Source organism: Sminthopsis crassicaudata, chromosome 6 (assembly GCF_048593235.1).
Source record: "Sminthopsis crassicaudata isolate SCR6 chromosome 6, ASM4859323v1, whole genome shotgun sequence".
In the NCBI taxonomy this organism is placed as follows: domain Eukaryota; kingdom Metazoa; phylum Chordata; class Mammalia; order Dasyuromorphia; family Dasyuridae; genus Sminthopsis; species Sminthopsis crassicaudata.
The window spans coordinates 203,167,637-203,189,782 of record NC_133622.1 but is presented as its reverse complement, the minus strand read 5'-3'; the positions used below and the strand labels follow the sequence as shown (position 1 = coordinate 203,189,782).

Sequence of the window (22,146 nt, the reverse complement as noted above, 5' to 3'; positions counted from 1 at the left end):
TTTCTCCTCAGGAACCAAAGGGCAGGCACTAAGGGGCCCCTCGGCTGCCCGGTTGCCATAATCATTTTTCCTAGTCAGTATTTTGTCTTTGCGGCTTCCCTGCCCACCACGGCCATAAACCCGGCAGCCCTAAGCTAATCTTCTCCCGAAGCACTGGGAGCAAATCGCCACCTTCCCGGAGAGGAGGGAGGAGGGACCAGTAAAAGTGCAGCCCTGAAGTGGAAAGGACTGCCCGAGGCTGCTCCCGGGCTCACCTCTGAACTTTAGCGGCCGCAGCCGGCTACAGAGGTGAAGGATGTCACCCCAGCCCAGAACTGAGAAGCAGGCTTCCCAAAGGCCGCAAGTGTGGAAGAAAACGGCTCTACTGACTTTCCCCTGGGGAAAGTCTAGGAGGCGGGCCCCCCCCTTCCATGCTCCCTTTGCCAACCTTGGTTTTTGGACTGCTTGGACGGGCTTTGCCGTGCCCTTTTCTCTGGGATATCTAGGAAGGGTGAGGGAAGTTGAGGCTGGGAGTTTTGTAATGGCATATAATCATTGCTGTGGTTTCCAAGAAGGACCTAACTGGCCCAACTCTTCTGGAAATCCCCCCTGACCCCTGACCCTGGCCAAGTGGGATTCATCCAGAAAGTTGGTGGACTTTGGAGCAAAGAGCTGGCTGGGCTTATTCAACAGAGTGGAAGCTCCTGGAGTTGGAGTCCAAAATGGAACAGAAGAATTATTAGAGATGGTTACATAGGGCCCTCTCCACTGGTTAAGGAAATTTCCTGTGTCCGACTATATAGGGAGACAGCTGTCAGAGGCAGGGATCATCCTGGCTAGGTGTGTGTTTGGGGGAGAGAACTAGAGATGCAACAAGAGGATTATGAGTGGAGAAAACAGGAGCAATGTCATGAGTGGGCAAAGCTGGGACTCCCAGTCAAGTCTTCCCAAGACTTTCATATACCCGAGAGGTACTAAGGTGCAGTGGGACATACAAGTGCTAATCTGACCACGTCCAACTCTTGCTTCTTCCCTTGCCAAAACAGCCATTTGGGAATCTCCCCCAGATAAGTCTCTGAAGTGGAGCCGAAATGGGCCACCTCCGCACAATTGTGACAGCTTTAGTGGGAGAACCCCCCCAATCCCATCTCTTACCTTCTGTAACTAGGATCCCTTCTTAACCCCTCTCCATGAGCTAGCAGACAAGAGAAGTCCTCAGTTAGGCAGCCTCTGTGGGCCCAGTTGCAAAAAAGGGGGGTTATTTCCTCTGAGAGTTCTAAATGTGGAATCAGAAAACCTGCATGTAGGTTCGGCTACTTAATATTTGCAGATCTTGAACAAGTTTTCTCTTTTCAGATCTCCAAATCTTCATCTATAAAATACAAGGTTGGACTAGGTGGGGTCTAAGGTCCCTGCCAGCTCTGAATCCCATGAAGTGGGAAGGCTAAAACATCTCAGTCATAACCATTCCCAAAGCTAAGGTAGTCAGGCCCAGGACAACTGCATACCTGTATGTTTGAACCCCTACATCAACAGTGTAAGTGATGTCTTTTAATGGCATTTTGTCCCTCTTGCAGACTGTAGCAATGATTATATGTCATTACAAAACTCCCAGCCTCATTCTGTTTCCTCATCTGTAAAATGATATTATAGATGAGTCCAGCAGAAGTTAATTTATTTGTCCAGCTAGTAAATGTCTTGAGACGACAAATTCAGATTTTCTTGACTCCACGTCCAACATTCTATCCACTGTACCACCTTAAAAGTCAGAGTATCCAGGTGGGCTTCTGCCTGCCAGTCACAGACTTCTTCTCACCTTGAGATGAGGTCCTGGGTCCTCAGGCTACTTGGCCCAGGGGCTTGCCAGCAAACCCACTGTAAGCCATCCAAGCTTAGTTCTATGGCTTTCTAGGAACTGTGCTTCCTCCACCCTGAGCTTGAACCCTGTCTTTCTTGTCCAACCCACTCCCATATCCATCATCACCACAGGATCAGTTTTAACTCAGCCAGGATGCTTCATCTCCTGCCTTGAGCATCAGTGAAGGACCGTATTCTGAACTATATCCCTGGATACTATGGAGATTTGTGTTCTATGAGTCCCGTGGGTGACAGTGACAGTGGGTGAACACAGAATTTCAGGGACTTGCCCCATGGCACACATCAAGCCAGGGATGGAACTGGGAACTGGGCTCTCTCTCAGCTTGAAGGAAAACAGGGGCCTGTCTCTTCATTTCCATATGATATCCCAATGTCACTCTTCTTGCATGCTCTAGTCAATTCAATTTAAATAGGATAGGAGCAGCAATTGGACCCATGGTTTCATTGGTGTAGGGAACTATCCCTATCGATGCAGATCCACACCTTATCTACAAATGAAAGTCTTAGAGGGCTGCTTTGATCAAAATTTGTGTCAAATTCAAATAGAAACTGATCCCAGTAGGGCTATATTGACATAGACAAACAAAAATTAACATTACTTATGTTATATTATATTTTAATTATTACTTTTGGTTATATTTTTGTTAAAAATTTCCCAATGACATTTTCATTTCATTTGGGCTGTATTACATGTGACCTAAGAGCTGAGGGAATTTGACTCTTTTGGCCTACAGTGCTGAAAATGTAAATGGCTTGCCCAAGGTCACCCAGCCAGCATGTCTCAGAGAGGCCAAACTGGAATCCAGGTCTCTATCACCTCTCAATTTAAAAATGATTATTATGTTTCTTTTTGTTGTTTTTGTTTTCTTTACATTTATATACTTAATTATATTTTATTTTTTCCAATTACATGTAAAGATAGTTTTCAACATTCATTTTTGTAAGAGATCGCTTTTTTATAAGATGGAGCTGAGACATGAGATCACCACAACAGACACAGAGCCCACAAATGGGGGGGGTGTATCTGTGTGTCTGTCTGTGTCTGTGTCTAGAAGATACTAAATATATGGGACAGGTGAGAGAATTCATAGAAGGAAGAGATCAATACATTTGGGTTTGATTGTCTATAGAACAGATCTTTCCTTACAATTTTTGCCATTCACTAACCCCACTGTCTGAAAACCATAAGTTTGTATTTAAGAGCTGGTAGGATTCTGTCTGATAAGTTTGTAAGCAGCAGAGATGTGACTAAATCTGATGGTTCTGTCCAGCTGGCCTGATCCTAATAGCAAGTAGAGTTGAGACAGCTGCCAACATGCTAGAAAGATCATAAGTTGGACCACCATAAAGGTCATCCAAGTCCAACCTTCTCCCTAAAAGAAGTGGGAAAACTGAGGCTGTAAATTGGTTTGCCTAAGTTGAAACAGGGATTAAGTAGCAGAGTTTTTATATTCAATTTAGGACCCAAAATTGGCTCTAAAAACAACTTTTTCCACTGAACTTTGAGGTCAGGAGAATGGAAGGGCTGGTAGTTAAATGCCCAGTATTACATAGCAGTCATCAGGAAGAAGTCATGGGGGGGGGGAACTAGTTCTGCCCTTCTGCAGCAGTGAAATGATCACATATGTTTTACCTAACGTGAAGGCTCTTGAAATGATCAGAAGAGCCCAGGGCTCCTGGATGGCCCCCTAATGAAGCAAGCAAGACTAGGCTGGCAGCAAGAACCTACAGAATTCAACCTGGTTTTGCTCAAGAACACCATGGCCTAGAGCCTCCCTGATCCTCTCCTAAGGGCTATGAGAGCAAATAATGAAATCCCAGTTTTGGTATAGAAAGAATCAATTGTCTCCTCAGCAGTTCTTTCTGAGAAACACAAGCTCTTATGTTCTTTCAAGATGCTATGAGATTTTTTCCTTCAGGTTTAAGGCTTGCTAAAGTTAACCCTAGCACTAAGAATCCTGCAGTGTCATCCAAGGTTCTTTCTCTTCTATCCAAATTCTTTTGGAGAGGTAGACTCCACAACAATTGTTCTATCTCAACCCCCATCCCGTATTGTCTCCTTACTGCTGTGGACAGGCAACAAGTAGTCAACAAAGTTATAATAAACATTTACCATGTGACAGGCACTGTAAGAATATTGGGCATACAAGGAAAAGCAAGAGAGAGAGAGACAGAGACAGAAACAAAGAGTCAGACAGAGGAAGAGAAAAGAGAAAGAGAGACAGAGACAGGAGAGAGAGAGAACAGAGAGAGATGAGAGACAAAAGACAGGGAGAGAGAGAGAGAGACAGACAGAGAGAGAGAGAGAAAGAGAGAGAGAGAGACAGAGAGAGAGAGACAGACAGAGAGACAGAGAGAGAGAGACAGAGAGAGAGAGAGACAGAGAGAGACAGAGAGAGACAGAGAGAGAGAGACAGAGAGAGACAGAGAGAGACAGAGAGAGACAGAGAGATAGAGAGAGAGAGAGAGAGAGAGAGAGAGAGATAGAGAGAGAGAGAGAGAGAGAGAGAGAGAGAGAGAGAGAGAGAGAGAGAGAGAGAGAGAGAGAGAGACATCCCCTGCTTTCAAAAAGCTTACATTCTGATGGAGGAAGAAAACACATTAAAGGGAGTTGAATGAGGAGGGGGAGAGGAAGATCCTTCCACAGGGGCATTATGGCAAAGTTCCAGAGAGTCAGAAGCACAGCCAAGGGAGGAATGAAGTCACAACCCATTCCCAATTAGAGGACCCCAGAAGGAATTCATCACTGAGAAAAAAGGGCTAAGATGGGATATTCCATGAGAAGACAGCTTAGTTATGGTTGCAAAGTTATGGAAGGGTAGGATTAAAAAACACAAGGGAATGAAGCCCTATAAACAGGTCCCCCAACCACAATATGGATTTCCAACTAAATTGATGCCAAATTCATTATGGCAAGCCTTTAGAAATCAGCTTGGTGATCCCACTGGAGTCCTCTGAAGATCATATTCCTAATAAGGAGCATGAAGGATGGGGGCTCCAAACTGGCCATCCTTCTTTTGATTTCATACAAAAATATCTGTTGAGACAAAACATTTACTTTTCTTTTAAATGGATCTTTAAAATGTTTTTCCTTTAAAAATATAACTTTACCTTACTAGAGTCTTCTTCCATTGCCTAATTGTGGCAAGTTAATTTAATCCTAGGTTCCTGAAGCTTTGTCATAACTCCTAAGTTTTAGAATCGAAAGCATCCTTGTAGGTCTTCTGGTGCAAACCTCTCACTTTCCAGATGAAAATTCTTGCTTATACCTCACAGCTAATAACAGGATTAAAATCTCATTCCCATGATTTCCCAGTTCAGCATTCTTTCTTCTTTCTTAAATGAAATATTTTATATAAAGCAAATCTACCTTCGCTCCTTTCTGCTCTATCCCTCATGAAAAAAAAAAGAAAAAAAAATCTAACAACTATTTATAGTCAAGCAAAACAAATTCCAGCATTAGCTACGTTCCAAAAAAAAATCTCAATTTAAATCCTGAGTCTATCAACTCTCTGTTAGGAGATGCGAAGCATTATTTCATTATATGTCCTTTGGAATTTGTGGTCAGACAGTGCATTGATCAGAGTTTCTTCTCAGCCTTTCAAAATTGTTTCTCTTTACAAAGTTATCATATAAATTCTCCTGGTTCTGCTTCCTTTACCTGTATCAGTTCAGACAAGTTTTCCCAGGTTTCTCTGAAGCCATCCCTTCCTTTTATTATTTTTACAGCACAATTCCATCACATTCATAATCCATAAAATGAACACTTTCCAGTTCTTTAATACCACTTAGTAATAATAACAGCAGCTAACATTTACATAGCACTATATATCAGGTAATGTACTTTCCGATGATCTCATTTGATTCTCACAACAATATTGAGAGGTAGATACTATTATTACCCCCATTTTATAGATGAGGAAACTGGGGCTAGCCCATTACATGATTTGCCAAAAGTCCCACAGATACTAAGTGTCTTTATTGAACTCCAGACCCAATGCTCTATCAGTTGTACACCTAGATACCTTCACTTCAGCATTCTTTCTGGCGTTCCATGATGATTCCTCCGATGTCATTACCCCATGACTTCCAAGCTGGAAAGGTTTCATTATAGACTGTGCATCCTTGGCCAGCCAGTCTAGCTCAGGCTGGTGCACTTCTCACAAGCTCAGTCACAGGGGATGTACTTCTTACCCATAAACCATGACAAATCTAAAGAGGATGCAATGATCTGCATTGATAGAGAGCATATCTACACAAAGCAAACAGAATCCTTAACATTTATCTTCCTGAGTAGTCGAGTTTTGCTGAGATCATTGGTCTTTGGTCCAACCCTTTTTATAAAGGACAGGGTTATTCCTGATCTTTAGGGCTAGAGACACGGCTGAATCTCTCACTCCTGTTCTCCCCTGCCTCTACTCCAAAGGAGTTCTTACCTTCCTGGGGCAAAAAGTGTCCTCCAAGATCTCCCCATCTTTCCAAGTAATAGCTTGGGGGGGGGGAGGACAGTGATACTCTCTGTTCTCCCTTCCTTCATTGTGCTGTATAATTGGTTTTGTTTTGATGTTGCAAAGAAATTAGGGGATCTGTAGGGTAGCCCACAAGTATGTGGGTTTAAAGCCACATATTTCCTCCCCCCTTCACTTGAAAAGCTTGAAAATCTTAATCTCGTCTCTCCAATCTGAGTAGCAGGCTCTTGGAAGAAGCTTTTGCTCCAGTTTGTTTCGGAGTGGGTCTGCAAGAGACTCGGGACTGTGAAAGACCAAAGCAGTAGCAGTGATGCTGCGGTGGTGCTTGGCTTTCATGTTTCACTTCTGAGAGATAATAAAATATCAATCGGGTTTTGCCGTAGCAACGGTTTTTAAGAGACTTTCTGAAGTATTGAATTGTCAGATTTTTTTTTTTTTTTTTTTTGCTTTTAAAACACAGTGCATTATTAATAAAGTAATCCATTAGGTTGAACGGTGAGGGTCACCACAGAGATGGGCAGTGAGTTCAGCTTCTCAAATGGTTAAACTTAGGATTTCCAGATTAATTGCTTTTATTTGGGAAGTGGTTCTTGGCCTTCTAGGCCCAGGTTTACAGGAAGCTCCAGCACGATGCGTTAGTGAGTCTTCACCATCCATTCCAAGGCTGAGTTCAGTGCAGCCGATGTCATGCAGGTGACCCCACCCCGGTTCTAATGTAAGAGCGGGGCCCTCAGGTCAGGAATCCCAGCTCTGCCCCCCAGCAAGCCATGTGACCTTAAAGTCTCTTCATTCCAGACTGCATTGCAGCCCAGATGAGGAAAGGAGTTATGAGTGGGCAGCAGCTCGAGGTGATTTGGTGATGACTGGTGAGTAGGGAAGGAAAGGAGATCAAGAAGGTGTTTGATTCTCAGTTGGCCTGGAGTTCCAGAAGGAAAATATAGACATGGGGAGCTAAGCTACGTGTTTACCTCTACCCACTACCACATGGTATCTCTTTACCTCCTGAAAAGTGAGGGCAAAAGGATGACCCTCCATTAAAAAAATCAAGATATAACAATATAGTATAGTGGTGGGAAAAGAAAAAACAGTATTTGGGATCTGAGATCCTGGCTTCTAATCAAAGCCTACCTAATTACCATTTGTGTCACCTGGGACAGGTCTTTTCGCCCTCCCAAGGTCTGTTTTCTCATTTGTAAAATTAGAGAGCTGTACTAATTCATCTATGGATGCTTCCAACTGCAGTCCCCATGTTTCTGTCTTTTTAACAATAAGGAATCTAATACGAACAGCCTCTTATTTTCACAGCATTTGAAAGTTTACAAAGTACTGTTCTCCCAACAACAGTTTGAGGCAGGTGGTGGAAGTATTCCTATTCTCATTTTTTTAGATAAAGAAATAGAAGTCCAAAGGATGGGAATGATGTCACGTGGCTAATAAGGGGAAGAAGCATCGAACTGGGGTCTCTTTCTTACCCCTGAACCCAGGGTTGTCATTTCTAGTGTGATCTAATGTAGTCCACCATGACTAGTCCCTCAAATCCTAGCCAGTAACACTATGAGCAGATTAATCTTCTTTCATTGTGGACTGGAAGGGTAAAAAAAACATTCTAGGGCATTTTTTTTTAATTTTTAAAATATGCAAAGAGATAATGAAACTAGGAAAAACAAAACTGGATATGGTTAAGCATTGACTTTTTAAAATTGAATTTCTTTTTTTTTCACTATTTTCTTCTCACTTTCTACCCCACCCTCAATTGGGAGCTTGTAACAAATATTAAGCTATAAATTGTTCATGTCATTGGCCCCGAACCAATCACAGTTGTTTTGAGTTTGGGACCCTTTCACCATGGGTGCCATTCTGGACTTGTCCTGTGGCACTGAAACTGCTCCTCAATGGGCTACCAGAGAGATGAGTTAGAGGCAAAAGGAAGCAAGGGTGGGCTTTATCAAAGGCTGGGCAGCGCAGCATACATGTTGCCTCGGGTGCTAGCTTTATACAGAGCCCTCTGATTGCTCACCACTGGAGGAGACATAAAAGTTTAAATAAGTTATGGTCCTTGACCTCAGGAGACTTACAATCTGGGAGAGAGAAGCTATAAATACAGATCATTAGAATGTGCATTCTTGCATGATTTAAACAAATATAAAGCAATGTTTTGTGAGGTCATGAGGGCAGAGAATAAAGTGTGGCGACTGTATAGATTGGGGAAGATTTCATAGAAGAGATTAGGTTTAAAAGGATGACTAGGGATTCTAATAGGAGAAAGGCAAAAGGAACAGCATGAGCAAAGGCTCCGAGGTGGGAGAGCTGATCGGCACAGGTGGAAAGCAAGTGCATCCCAGCTGAGATGGGGAGGCAGCTTGTGCTTAGACCCAGAGATGACAGCTAGAAAGCTAATGAACTGATAGAGCTAGAATGCAGAGTGCACCAAATGGAACAGTAATGTGAAATGTGGGCCAGAGCCAGGCTGCTGGGCAGGACTTTCAGTCCCAACCTGAAGAGTTTGCTAGAGACAGAGAGCTTGGAAATGATGTTGTGAGCCCCTGTGCCCCCATGTATGGAGAGCAATATGATGGTATGGGCTCTATCCTGAAGCCCAGGTCAGTAAAATACGTCCTGGGTCAGACTGACTCATGTATGGTGCCTTAGGACATGAGACCCTACACACACACACACACACACACAACTAGCACCCATCTCCTTATCTCCAAGGCCACAGATGGGTAAAACATCTGGTGTGCTAACTCTCCAGCTAGATAATGGATCGCCTCGCTATCTGATGGGTGAGAGTGACATGCAGAATCTCTTAGGGTTCCAAGACCCCGGGGGCAATGGATGACAACTTTGAGTGATTAGGTTCCCTGAAGCCAGAGTAGACTCCTATTTTTGGTAGCTGCAAGTCCTCTTCAGTGCAGGGCTTTAAGCACCATCTGACTCCATGAGGAGGGGGCAGAGAGCTGCCGGGACCCAGCACCCTTATGCCAAGCAGCCTCCACATCAGTGCCGTCCCTCCCACCCCAGCCTCTGGCTCAGTGGACGGGAGGCCCTGTTTGGAGCACTGCCCATCCCCAATTTTAGATAAGAGACCAGCTCCTGTGGTGACTAGAGGAGGGACTTTGCCAGGTGGCCCCGGAGGACTGGCTGCATTTAATGTTCCAGACACCAGGCACCTGGACCCCCACAGAGCAGTCAGATTGCTGGGTTATAATAAATACCCAGCAGTAATTACATGCTTTTTCCCTTCCTCTTTCCCACTTCTCCCCACCCCCCAGCCTTCGCCCACGGAGATCCAGCGATGCACACACTCACTCTGAGGTCAGCTTGATGCGCATGTGGGCCTCCAGCCCACCAGGCCCTGGTGCCAGATGGGAATTGGCTTTGGGAAAGGAGGGGCTCCTGTCTTTTTCCTTTGTGATCTCTCAGTTATTTGCCTACGCATGGCAATAAAGGGTAAAACGCAAGTAACATAAATTGGTCTGTCTTCCTGAATCCATGTCTCGCTAATGTACCCAGATTAACTCAACTGTAAATTGTCTCCTTTGGATGCTGGTGTCTTGCTAAAAGTTTCCTCTATGATTCATGATTTGGATTGCTTTTAACAGCTATTGGCTAAGCAATATGGTAAGGGTACAAGGTGATGCAATTGGCATTAGTGGGAGGGTGCACAGGAGCATATAATGCAGTCAATACTACATTAACTACTGCTGCCCAATTACAGAAACGGGGAGAGTGGCTTTTAGGAGCATTAGGACTCGTGGAAGCGCTGAGATCACCTGCTGCTGCATCCCTAAAAGCTTCACCCTTTGTGTGCCGGATTGGTGCTCGCACTCCCCCAGTAAGTGAGTCTGTCTTAGAGGGGGGGAACCTCCCTTCCTTTTCTCCCCTCACTCCCCCCACCCTTGTAGAGCCAATCACCCCGAAGATGCTTTTAAAACAAAGAAATGGAAATCTTCCTGTACTGGGAGCTGGCCTCTCCTGTCCTAGTCTCCTGGAGCAAGGCAGGCACTGGGTTGAAATGCTAAATCACCTTTGGGTGGCCAGGCTCCCCCCACCTGACTAAGATTTCCATTTAATTCAGGAGGCCTCTTTAGAGTGATGATGTTTGGGTATCCTATCCGTGGGCCCTGCAGAATGGAATTCTATTTTAATTCTTTACCCTTTATCTAGTCAGCATATGATTGTTTATGAGAGAAAGCCTATCAGCTCTGAGAGCTACCCATAGAACAGGATATTTGAGAGGCTGGCCTCTGTGTAGTCTGTACATATGGCACCCACCATTGGTGGAGCCCATAAAAACCAAAAGCAATCATTTGAGATGTGGAGAGATCCTTGTACTTCCACAGGATGAGTTAGGTTTGTTTTTCCTGAATGAAGTATGTCTTAGTGGGCTCTGTCTAACCCTTTGGGTCTGTCCTGGTCTGACCCCAACCTACTTTCCAGCCTTAAATCACATTCTTTCACTTCATATCATCAGCCTCCCTGCCAGACAGGATCATCCCCCATCCCCTGTATATGTCTTGCTTGCCCTCTCTTGTTCCCCCACACTTCCAGAAAGCCAGGCTTACTTTAGCTAGCGAAAATCCTTTAAGAGTTAAGAAGATCTCTGGTGGGGTTCAGCTTAGATAAGCCCAGTGCAGCTTAGCAGAAAGAAGACCTTCCTTAACAGAACTATAAAAGGAATATTGTCTCCCTTATTGTATCCAGGGCCACCTTCAGTTGTCCTGATCTAAGTTGTCTTGATCTTGTTTCTATGCTTTTGCTCATGGCAACTGGAATGGATTTCCCTCCAACTTTATCTCTTACCAATCTCTCCTTGTGTAAAATTTTCCCCATTCCATGAAACATGACCCCAATTCTCTTGAACCCCTCTCCCAGTGAAAATGACCTCTCCCTCCTTTTTTTTTACTTAAAATTTCCTTTTTTTTTAACTATGAATTTAACAAACAGCAAAACAATTCTTAACAGAAAAAGATTCTGTATGAAACTAAATTTCTATTATGCATTTTCTGAAAGAAAATGTGTATAAAATTTAACAAGCTAGTAACAAAACTGCCCCGTTCTATGGGATTTTATAGAGTTAGTCTCATTCTCCCTGGCATCGGTTATTTATGGACTTGCTATATCTGTATCCTTCCCATCAAGATCATGGATCTAATAATAGCAAGCATTTATATAGGGCTTCAAGGTTTACAAAGTGCTTTACATATGTTATCTCAATTGGTTCTCATAACAACTTTGTGAAGTAGGTGCTATAATTAGCTCCATTTGACAGATGAGGAAATGAGGTTATGGGATTTGCTGGTATCACGCAGCTTGGTGGTGTCGGGCAGGATTCAAATTCAGGTCTTCCTGAAATCAAGGCAGCACACTATTCAATAATGTATCATCTTACTGCCTCAAGAATTGGAAGGGACCTCTGAAACCATCAGTCCATCATTCTTATTTTATAGATGGACAAACTGAGAGCCAATTCAAAGTGACAGATATAAGCAAAAGAATAAAATTTGAAATCAGGTTCCCTGTTTCTGGAGACAGTTCTTTCTCTTGTACCTTGCATTAGACTGTGAGTTCCTTAAGAATATGTATTGTCATACACACACAGGTCAAGAGAAAATCAGTCTTTGGTATTAAGCACAAAATTCATGCTTAATGTTCTTGTTCAATGAATGGATGCATGAATAAATGCACGTATACATGAAGGAATGAATGATTCCAAACCCTGTGTTTCTGGCCGAATAGGTGTTCCCACAGTTATGTCCAGTTGCTTCACCAGGGCACACTCAGAAAAGAAAGCCCCTGACTAGAAGGAAAACCTCTCCCAAACTGTGAATTTAAGGAGCAAGAGTTCACACAGGAAGTTATTAGTACAACAATGACCTGAACACTGGTGTCCAACACTGCTGTGGCCTCTGACCACGCCCCAGAATGTGATAATTTAGCTCAGAAACCTGGGTTCTTCCTCATTATTCTGTTGGATTAGACTCCAGTATGAATATTCCTAGTCTGAGATTCTGTCTGACTTGTTTTCACCGACTTTGAACTCGGCAGACTTCGGGGTGGAAAGGAAGAATCTCCCCATATCTCCAGAAAGCCAGGCTTACTTTAATTGGCCAAAATCTTTTAAGAGGTAGGGAGCTCTTTTGGTGGGGTTCAGCTTAGCTAAGCCCTGTGCAGCTTAGTAGAAAGATCTTCCTTAACAGAACTATCAAAGGAGTATTGTCTTCCACTGTATTCACGATCATCTCCAGGTGTCTTGATCTGTATCTTGCCAGTGGACCCAGATGGTTCTGGAGGAGAAAGTGCAGCTGGTAACCTTGCACAGCCCTCCCTCACTTAAATCCAAAATCACTTGCCTGTCATGGGATCACCTCCCTGAAGCCATAGTCCTCTTTGAGAATGAAGGACAACCACATGAGGTCACCCGGAGCTCTCCTTGGTGCTGGAACCAGCCCTGTGTTAGGCTGCCTTGTCTGGCTGAGGTTGCTTTTGGTACTTTCAGATTTTGTGCAGAGACCTGGCCAGCCTGCCTGATCCAGGATCTGGCTGAGTCCTATGCTGCTACGGTGGCCCACATGTCCTCCTGGAGACAAATGGTTTGCCCAGGAAGTAGTGAGTCCTTTCCCCATTTAAATCAAGTAAAAACTGAATGCCCAGCAGTTGGGGATTATTGAAACAAATGTCTGCTAAGGTCTCTTCCATCTCTGTGATTCTGGCAAGTCTTTCCATCCCTGCCATGTTTTAGAAGTCCACAAGAACATAAGCTGCACTGATTTTTCCCTTGACCATTTTGTCTTGTGTTTTTTCCTTGCCTGGAAACCTTCTCTCTTGCCTCTCTCCCTAGTCCCACTCCCCTTTCCAGATTCTTTCCACATTCAAGGGACAACTCAAACTCTGCTTCCTCTAGGGAGCCTTCTCCCTCCACCTGTTCTGAACTATGCTGCTCATTCTCACTCTGGAATCCTGCTTCTTACCCTCAATTCATCACCCACTGGTTCAGGGCAGGAGATTCCCATTTTTCAGACCTGATACCTTTTGGTTTTTGGTAATAAATTCCAGTACCCTTTATTCAATATGAAAGGAAGAAAATTACATAAGAAATAACACAAACTGAGACAAGGTCTGAGATTCCTGATTTGGGGAGATAAATTGTTATATAAATGGAACTAACATCTTTTAGGATAGTTCAGTGTCATAATATAGATTTGACAAATAGGTTCTCTACCTTATTGAAAAGTTTTTTATGCCACCTAGAAATAGAAATACCCCAGGTTAGAAAGTTCTAATGTTTAAATGTTCTCCGATTACTTAATATGAGCAGAATATAAAATGGCAGAGCTCAGTGACATGTTAGAACATAGAGTGCAGACTATCAGGGCTGGGAGCAATAGTAGCATATAATATGTTAGAGTTAGGAGGAACCTCAGAAATCACCAGAGTAGAAGTTTTAAATGTAGGTATCATGCAGCCCTATGAAACTGTTGCCTTCTTAAAGTAATGTTTTTAAATGCAAAGAGTAACAAAGGAAATCAATCATGTTGAAAAGTATTTATCAGTTCACAAGACCCCTGATCTAATTCAACACTTGCAATCTGAGGCTGAGGTCGAGCAGGAAAAGAAATGTTCTTGAAGCCACACAGAATATTAGTAACAGAGGCAAAAAGAAAATCCAGGTCTTCTGACAGTCCAAAGATTGTGCCAAACTATCATGCTTTCACCTTAAAAAAAACTTTTCAAATAGCTATTGCTCTTTGACAGGGAAATGTATCAGTCTTATCTATCAGCTAGAATGAAAACTCTGTGTAGGCAAGCATTTCACCTGCCCACTGAGCCAATCAGAGGATTATGTGCAAAAGAGAAGATGCTGGCCAAGTTGGTAAAGCCCAGTGGCACTGAATGCCTGATTGTGGGGAAGGAGAGAATAAAGGTCAGCCTCCAGAGGCAGAAGGCAAACATTTTGGAGCTAGAGAGCTAGAGAGTCTTCAAGATTGGGACCATGACAGAGAACAGAGTCCATCCCCTCTCCATAGTCCGTGGATTAAACCTCTCCATCTACCCATTTGCCTCCCTCCTCCCATCCCAACTACCACCAAGGAGACCGGCAAGATTATTACTGACCCCCTGTTCAGGGGGAACAGTTTTTCTCAGAATCTCTAGTTCTCACCAAGAAGGATTACATAACCCCATTATTCTAGTGGAACTCCAGCCCCTGGGAAGCCCTGGAGGATTCCTAGAGATCTGGGAGCGTATCTCAGTCTCCTCTCAAAGGCCTGTTGCTAGCAGAAGAGTATTTTCCCCAGCTAGACTTGACTGAAGCCATATTAAACTTCATACTAGACCATTAATATGCAACTTTTCCCTTCTTTCCCCAAATCCCAGAATCACAAAATGTCAGAACTAGAAGGGACCTTCAGGATAATAATCATAATCATAATAGCTGACATTTATATAGCACTTTATATTCAGAAAGCACTTTATACCCATTTATCTTATTTGAGAATGTATGAGATCCAAGAGTGTAAACTAGACAGGTCTCAGAAACATTTTCATTCTACCAAGAAGGAAACTGAGGCCCACAGGTATTAAATGTACTGCCCAAGGTCACACAGACATTCACCAACAGAATAAAGAGCAGAATCTGAGTTCTCTAATTCCCATCCCCACACACCCCCTGCCCCATTTCTCTAGCACAGCTCCCCCCTCACAAGAAATAAATCCTAATTTAGAGAAAGTGAAACGGCTACGTTACCAGGACTGACTCAAAACACATGAAAATATGTAGATGGCTCTGTGTAATCAATTCACTGGTTAGCCTTTCCTGGTTTAAATGCACACCCTTTAAGTGGGCTGCTTCGGGAAATTTGTACATTCATAGAATAGCTGATTGAAAAGCAATATTTCAGATAAATACACGCCGGCGATCTATCAGTGGCTGTAATAAAACCTAGGCTTCAGGCTGTGATTTTATTTTGAAATAATAAGAATTGGTTTATTCTTTTTACTTGAGTTACCATGGTAATTCTGTCGTGGAGCAGTGTTATATTGATTTAGAAAGTGGACAGTAATATTTCTTTTGTGTTATTCTGTTTCTCGAGGTTGATTTCTAATTTCCACTTGGAGATTACTTTTATAAATTTCTTAAGTCCTTCTACTTTTTTTTTTCCTCACGCGGTGTAATTTTCCTCCCTCACACTGCCATTTTCTGAGCTTATTGGTTTGCTCTTATTTTAAATTAAACTTGCTGGTTTCAAATATTGAAATGACATCTTTGTCTGTGTCTGTACCTCGGTTTAGCAAAATATTACAGTCTGATGTCTTATGCTTAATAATTTAAGGGAGATGCTATGTCTGCTATCATGGGTGCTAGTAACTTATGACTGAACCAACATGGGGCTTAAACTCCTGACATTTTAATATTGTGTGGCTGGAGCTTCCGCCCCCTTGCTCTGCTCCTTACAGGAGAAAAATCTACTTGGTCACTCAGAATATGAGTTTTAATAATTAAACTTGCAGGGTGGGCACCGGCTTCTCTAGGAAGAGAAGGGGAGTAGTGAACTGGTGTATATAGGAGACCCCTCCAGGGCCCTGATATTAGCACCTCTCTCACTCTTTTGAATGTAGATATTCACCCCATCATTATCTGGTTTTATTTTTTTCAATCCTTCTCTTTCCTTTCCTTCTATTCTATATTCATTCCCACTTAAATCTTTGAAAACTTTCTAAAAAGGCTCTGAAAAGGCATCTGGTCTGATTAGTATCTCAGGAGGACTGCTTTGGTACAACTCCCCAACAAATGGTCACCCAGCCTCTGCTTGAAGACCCCCCAGTGACAAAGAACTCATTAGCTCATCCCACTTTTGAGTAACTATGAGTAACTGATATTAAAGAGTTTTTCTCTTATATGAAGATGAAACTTACCTCCTATCACCTCAACTTTGAAAGGAATGTTCCCCTTAATTAGAATGGTTTCCCTTCTCCCTTCTACTTCTTGGGAGTCCCTGGCTGCCTTCAAGACTCAGAGCCAAGAAGCCTTTTCTGATCTCTACTCTTCCTGCTCCACAGCCACAGATGTTAGTTCCTCCCCCTCTCAAGATCACCCTCTGTCTACTTTTTACGTACCCATTTTGAACTTATGTACGTAAATGTTGTTCCATTTCAGTCTTTGTTCACTCTATGCTTAGGATAGTGCCTACACATAGAAGGAGCTTCGGGATTGCTTCAGATGGATCTCTTTCCTTTCATTGGGCCTAGTCTTGAACCAAATTCCACAAAATAGGCCTTCAGATACTCATTCACCATATACACATACATGCATGCCAGGCTAAATATCCCAAATTGATTTATTTAAGGACAAAGCTATATGTGGTATATGTAACAGAATGAATTCTAAAGATCTGTATTTTAAACTGACTTCACCACTAACTTGCCATGTTGGTCTTGAGTGAGTGGACCAGTCTTTCCAGACTTGAGTTTCCTCATTTGTGAAAAAAGAATTGGACTGGATGATCACCCAGGTCCTTCCTTCATTGATATTTTATTTCTTATGATTCTAAGTTAGATAATCCTCATCCTGCTGTCATGCCTTGTTGTGTGACTTTAGACAGATCAGATCAACTCTCTGAAACTCATCCTCCTTATATGTAGGTTGAGAAACTTAATATCCCCTACTCCATAGGAATTCTGTGAGGGTCAAACTAGATAATGCTCATGTAATCTGGATGAATGGCTTCACGTTTCTAAGTCTCAATTTCCTTTTCTTTAAAATGGATCCATATTGCATGCCTCAACAGGATTTTTAGGAGGAAAATCCTTTGTCATCTTTAAAGCTCCCCAGCAATTTGAGTGGTTAACATAAGATGCTTCGAAGAACGGCAAGTGTCATAGAAACACTGGTGAGGATTCTTCAAGGCCAATGTAAAAGGGATTCAGTTGTTGTTACCTGGTAATAATAGAGTTAGCAATTGTATGGTTCTTTACACGCCTTCTTTCCTTTTGTCCTCCTAGCAACTCCCCCATTTTACCAATAAGGAATCGAGGCTCAGAGATATAAGGATTCAGCATCATGGAGCTTGAGCTAGAAGGAACCACTAAGGTCATGTGGTCCAGGGCTTCTTATACTGAGAAATTTCTACAAGATCCAGGCATACATATATATGTGTGTGTGTGTGTGTGTGTGTGTGTGTGTGTGTGTATACACATAAATACATATAAAACATATGTACATATCAAACATTTACTAATAATAAATCATACAAAATTATTTTAAAGTAATTCTTTGGTAAGCATATAATTTTATGATTTATTAAAGATGAAAGTAAATTTGCATACTAATGAGATGGATGTGCTTGTTTATTTTTACATCAAGCACTAAATCCTGGCAGAATATTGGATACCTTTTATGCTGCCAGATTTTTCTAGACTCCCACATTCAATTGCATGACCCCATATGGGGTTGCAACCCACAGTTTAAGAAGATTTGATTTAGTCTTAAACTGGAGTTTAAGTGACTTGACCAGGATCACAAGGCTAGTAAATAGCAAGACTGAAATTGGAAGCCAGGTTTTTTAGTAAAATCTAACACTTCCTTCCACAGAAGCATGGCTGCCTCCTCCAGATGGTTAGATCTAGATATTTTTCCTTCTGATAGAAGTCAAATGAAGAGGGCTGTGTGTGCTTCTCCTGGAGCAAGCATTCTGCCCTTGAAGACCAGAAAAATCAGTGCAGTTTGGGAGACATCATTCATTTAAATGTAGTATCCACTGTACAACCTTACCCAGTAAGGGCTTGCTTAATGATGTATTGTACTGAGTAGAAACTAGTCTGTCTACTTCTGAAGCAGGATTCCTTCAAACACACCCCCAGCTTCTACTGGAATACCTCCACTGACAAGAACCTCACTACTTTCCAAAAGACCCCTTCATTTGCTTATTAGACAATTCTGATTCTTAAGATATTTTTCCTTCTATTTTGCTAAAATCTGCCTCTCTTTGAAGCAGGATTCCTTCAAACACACACCCCTGCTTCTACTGGAATACCTCCACTGACAAGAGCCTCACTATTTTCCAAAAGACCCTGTCATTTCCTTATTGAACATTTATGATTTTTAAGATAATTTCCCTTCAACTTTGATAAAATCTGCCTCTCTCTGAAGCAGGATTCCTTCAAACACAACCCAGCTTCTACTATAATACCTCCACTGACAAGAGCCTCACTACTTTCCAGAAGGCCTCCTCATTTCCTTATTGGACATTTCAGATATTTAAGATATTTTCCTTTCTACTTGGCTAAAATCTGCCTCTCTCTGCCACTTTGCCCCACTGCTTTCTGGGACCAAATCCTCTTTACACACGATAGCCCTTCAGATAGCTGAAAACCGTTATCACGGCTTCTTCCTGTGATTCTCTCATTCTGTTCTTTCTCAAATGGAATGCTCAGAACTGAACACAATAATCCGGACATGTTCCTAGTTCCCCAAATGTTGACTCATCTGGACAAAGGACCTTAAGACTCTCTGCTTTTTTAAAAATGTAAACTAATTATAATTATACTACTCTTTCAACACTACAATGCAATATACATTTGTTAAGTATCAATATGGCTTTTTTTTTCTATTTTTGTTCCTCTACAGATCTCTTTATCTTCATAAGAAGAGTTTTGTGGTGGGGACCCAGCAATAGGGTTATTATTATCCCCTTCTTGCAGGCCCAGAGAAGGAATGCAACTTCTGTCAAGATTGCAAAGCATTTTCGGGACCAACAAAGAGGAACTGGGGGTCCTCTGACTCCCCAGTCCAGCGTTCTTTCCCCTAGACCAACCATGCTGATTCATAAGCAGAAAAGCCAGTCTGTTGTTTTTTGGGTTTTTTTCTTTAAGAGGAGGGAAACCATTGTGAATACTATAGGCTTTCCTGGAGAATCTGCTCCCTTTTTGCTCGAAAAAGGTCAAGAGGTTAACAGAGCTTTGTGAAAAGAATTAGATTAAAAGCTCATTCAAATGCAACCCAATTGTCCAAGCATTGATTGGCTGCCCTTCTGGATAGCATCAGGGATGGCCAGCCACGGTCTGGAGAGCATTTGGTTCACAGGCAGTGCAGTACAGTGGATAGGCCCTGGCTTGGGCTAATGAGACTTGGGCGGTAGCCCCTTTGCTCTGCCATGAACCCTTCAGTAAGATAGTCCCTTCTCTTCTCTGGGCCTCAGCCTTCCCATCTGTAAAATGAGGGGGTTGGATTTAGATCACAGAACGAGAAATAGAAGGAATCTCAGAGATAGTCCAGCCTCCAACTTACAGAGAAGGAAACTGAGGCCCAGGGAGTTTACATGACCTATGCAGAATGGTAGCATCAGAAGCAGCAGTTGAACTGCGGTCCCTTGGCACAGTCAGTGGGCTTTCTGCCCCGATATCACTCTTAATATGCCGGTAGTTAGGGAAACAGCCAGTGGGTTGGAGCCTGGCAGAGTAATACAGGCTCTCCATCAATATGGTCCAGACTGGGATTTGATCCCTCTTAGTCTGGGCCCCTCTAAGAAATTGTTCTGATCAGGATAACATCTAGAACTAATTTTTGACAATCCCTGGAGGGTGTGGAGAAGGGGTGGATCAGACCAAAGAAGGGGAAATTTTTGATGACCACATTCCCAGGAAAGCCTCATTTTTGCCCCCAAGGCCCTCCTTTGCCCAGAGATGCCCATGGGTCTGAGCTCTCAAGCTGGGGCAGAAGGAGCTGGTCAATAGGAATACTTTTCCCCTCTTGCCTGTTCTCATTTCCCTGGAATCTAAAGTAAAGCAACTGAATATTGGCTCATTTTGAGAAAGTACGAAGAGCTCTGGGCTGGGGAGTCAGGAGGCTCGATTTGCTACCAGCTCTCTGGACACCCTCAGATAACTCTGTCCTCTCCCCAAGCCTTGAGTTCCTCTCCTTAGACTCCTTCTGAGTTGGACGCCATCAGCTCCCTGTGCTCGCCTGCCCTTCCCTTCTGTGTGGTCCTGCCCACCTCCAGACTTCATTTTATTGTTACTGTTTAAAGATTTAGGATGGAAGAAAGGGGGGAGGAGAAGGCAGCGCCTGAGACCAGATGGTGTCAGCTAGGAGAATGGGTAAGAAATGGACTCCTAACTCCCTCCGCCTGAGCATCCCATTCATGGCACTCAGCAGCTCAGGGGGAGAACTTCTTGTGTCACTTGCAGAAGAGGTCGGGGCACTGGGAGATCCATCTATGGCTTAAGTACAGCAGGCCCCACGGATGATAAGCCTGGTAACCCAGCCGTTGGCAGAATGGGGGTCTTGGGACCCACAATAAACCAGGCATTGGGGACTAATGGAAAAAAAAAAACATTTTACAGCTCAAATAAATCAAGCATAGACTCAGTATGAAGTGTGTGAGTAGTAGGTTTCCAGTAGGAAGTGTTTGAGAGGTATCTGAGCCTTGTGGGATGAGAGCAAAAGGGTGAAAACTTTTAGAGGCTCCCTATTATTTACCAAATGAAGGATACACTCTACCTGACAAGTCTTCTCCTCTCTAATTTTAAAATCATAAGATGTTAGAGCTGGTAAGGGCCTTAGCTGTTATCTAGCAGTTTCATTTTTCACATGAAGAAACTGAGTCCCAGATGGGTGAGGTCATTTGCCAAGACCTAGAGCCCACTCGCTGCCTTCCTACTGTCTTTGCTCTTGCTCTTACCTATTCCTGGAATGTTTCTCTCTTCCTATACACACAAATCCTATCTATCCTGAAGTCTCAGCTCTCCTCCTCCAGGAAGCCTTCCCAGACCAACCCAAACAGAAATGGTCTCTTCTTCCAGAATTTCATGCCTTTTATGGTTTGATTTATAGTTATCCACAAATGGGTATTAACCCCCTCCCTGTGGTCAGGAACAGTTTCACGGCTCTGGATCCCACATGAAGTGTGTCTTGCTGCTTCTTATAACTCCTGCAACCTCACAATTTGTAGAGCCACTGAGAGCATGTGTTTTGTATAAACACTTCTTCCATTAGCATGTAACCTCTGGGAGAGCAGAATTTTTGCTTTTGTCTTTGGACCTCCCATACCTCCCAGCACAGTGACTGATACAGAGTAAATCTTTAATAAACGCCTGGTGATTGATTGATTGATTGATGCTCCCATGTTCTATATGGCACTTATTGGGATCAGAATGGAATTTCTGGGAAAGGAATATGGGAGCCAATGTTCTCTACATGGCAGACCCACTGAGCTGATGATCCATTGAAATTTATTTTTAGTTCCTTTTCAATTAAAGACTCTACCTAAAGGTCACTGAAATTCTCAGACCTGGATTCGAGTCTTAATCCAAACATTTACTAGATGTATAACCACGAGCAAATCATTTTTACCTTTCTTGCCTCAGTTTACCCAATACATAGCATATATTGAGTGGGCACCTGTCTAGGTATACTAAGTAATAGATGGAGAGGCAGTCTCTGTATCAATTTCAAGCATCCTCCCTCTACATGTACTGGCTGTGTGACCTGTCTGAGGCTGTTTCCTCATCTGTAAAACTGGGGGGAAGGGGAAAGAGAACTGGACTAGATAGCCTCTAAGGTCTCTCCCAGATCTAGAAGGCAGGACAGATTCAGCATCTACTTTAGTTGAGACAATTTCCTCGATGGAAAATCAAAGGGCTAGACCAGCAACCAAATCAATCTTAGAGGCACTGTGATGCATCCTGGAGACATGGAGATGTAAATGAAAGTCTCTGCCCTTGGGGGCCTTATGAATGCCATGTGTGTTGATGGCATAAATACAAGATAATTTGAGCAGGAAAAGCATATTAAAAGCCTAGGAGAATCTGGGAAAACTTTCTG

General features: G+C 42.9%; 1 protein-coding gene across 3 annotated transcripts in view; it reads left to right on the top strand.

The window, feature by feature from the left end:
• The window catches only part of LMO1 (LIM domain only 1), a 66,040-nt gene that overhangs the window by 8,146 nt on the left and 35,748 nt on the right, over nt 1–22,146 (top strand). The window lies entirely within an intron of this gene.